This window comes from Octopus bimaculoides, chromosome 4, assembly GCF_001194135.2.
Source record: "Octopus bimaculoides isolate UCB-OBI-ISO-001 chromosome 4, ASM119413v2, whole genome shotgun sequence".
Lineage (NCBI taxonomy): Eukaryota > Metazoa > Mollusca > Cephalopoda > Octopoda > Octopodidae > Octopus > Octopus bimaculoides.
Window position 1 is genome coordinate 5,771,966 of NC_068984.1, and position 2,339 is coordinate 5,774,304.

The following is a 2,339-nucleotide window of genomic DNA, read 5'->3' on the forward strand; positions in this document are numbered from 1 at the left end:
TAAGATTGGTAAAATTAAGAGCTTCCTTATAAAATCACAATTGCGCTGGGGCTGGCCATGTCGTCAGAATGAGTGACGAAAGAATGCCCAAAGTCCTCGTGTACAGCCAGCTTGAGAGTGGACAAAGGAATGTTGGTCAACCAAGGACAAGCTGAAGAGTAACCTCTTAGAGATGAAGATAGCTCACAACACCTTTGAGCGAACAGCATCAGAAGGAACAAAATGGAGATCGTTGTGTTAAAATGGTATTAAAAACTTTGTTGCAGCCAGCATTAACAGGCTTAGGTGGCAAAGCAAAGGAGAAAAGTGGCTTCAAATATGTCACCTTTAATCCTCAAACTTGCAACATTTGTGGGCTTCTTTGCAAATCGTTGGCAAGTTTTAAAAGTCACATTCGACGTAAGCCTAATTACTGACAAGGTAAAAGTAGATTGTCGGTGCCTCATACATCGAAACCGAAAGGAAAGCCCATCACACACACACACACACACACACACACACACACACACACACACACACATATCTACTGAAATATATTACTGAACTCTAATAGCACGTTGTATATTTCAATATTCTAGTTCATAATCTGCAGATTGGTCGAATGTGGGCTCTATTGCTCAATGTGGACCCTATTTTTCGGTGTTGCTGCTATGGGATGAGATAAAGTCTAACGTTTCGAAGTGCACCTTGAGACGGAAGAACGATTGTCGTGAATATTGAATTAAAATTGTATGGAATAATGACCAGGTAACTATTTAGGGACATTCGATTTCTCTTAGGTACGAATTGTTTAAAGAAGGAGATAGGAACAGCAGAACTACCTACACTAATATCTCTTCAAGATTCGCCAGAGTCCAATCTATATTGACTTAATCCCTGTCCTTCCGCCTGGCAATATGATCTCTTTTATAGGGACCCAAACAGTGGAGAGGGAGAAGTCAGTTTTATTCACAAACCAAAGATGTGGTCTAAAGAGGACAATTAAGGGCCACGTTAAAGACACGGCCTTCACTACTGTCTCCTATACAGTTTCTACCGACCCAATTTCACTCAGCTTGTCTTGGTTGGATCCTTTGATATGACGGGAAACTCAGTTGCCTCGTAAAAAGCCACAGGATTTCGGAGTTAACGTCTAACCATGCAACCTAGACTTCACCATAAGCTATGAGTAATTGTCAGAAACATTTACAACAGAACATTATGACTGTTTAGTTTCATTTGATAAGAGTTCCTACAGTAAACACAAGCCATTTATTGAATTCTCTTACTTAATATGCATTTAAACTATCAATTTCTTTTAAAACTCGTGGCCTTAATTTGAGCTGCATTAAAATATCCCATACTCTAATTAGTTTTTGGTCAGAGAAAGGAATCAGTTTACGAGAGTTTGATGTCTCCGGTGCTTGCTGGTTGAAATATCTCATGGCATTGTATAACATCATTCTTTAATTAAAATGATATATTAGTGACGGAGCTGATGTGCCAATGTGCTCTGTAATGGTTGCCCGTGCTCAAAGAGAAAACCCTTTTGTTAAATTACTTGTACAAGAAATCGATAAACAGCACTAATTTGCCTCATTATACGGAAAATAAATTGAAAGTGTAACCTAAAGAGGAAAACATCCCCTTACCTTCTGATACGCACATACACGTGTGCGTGTGTGTTACTATAGAGTTTCATGATTACTCTTCGCGAAGCTGATTTACCATCGACGAGAAAGCAATATTAATTATATGAAATAATAATAACTGGTCAACAATGGATTAGAAAACGTAAAATACTTTCACGTTATGTCATAAAATCATAAAATATCAACAAAAGATATTAGAGAGAATTATATTTACATATATATGAATATGAATCATTTTCTGCGTTTCAGCCTAAAGACAGTAACTGAAACGAATGTAATAGGTACTTATGCCCTACACCTGTTTCAAAAGGAGTCCCGAACGCATATCACGTAATTTTAAGGTGTTAATTATTTCGTATTCTTTCATATCAGATACTTTAAAGATACATAATATGCTTTTTGTGCTCCTTATCAAATATGTGCACATAACTACCTATTCCATTCCTTTCATTCACAGACTTAATTATCGCACAATAAGCAACATTTGTTGCTACATACTGGAGTTGTAGAATAGCAGTTATCTCATCGTAAACTGTGCGTAATTTCAATGTGGTACCAAGTGTATTGGATGCATTAATTAATGAACTTCAGTGATTGATTATCGTCTCCTCTTGTGATATCTACACAAACTTGTCTATATCATGGGCTTAGCAAATGTTTTACCTTGACTATTTAGATCTCACAACCTTCTTTTATATATATATATAT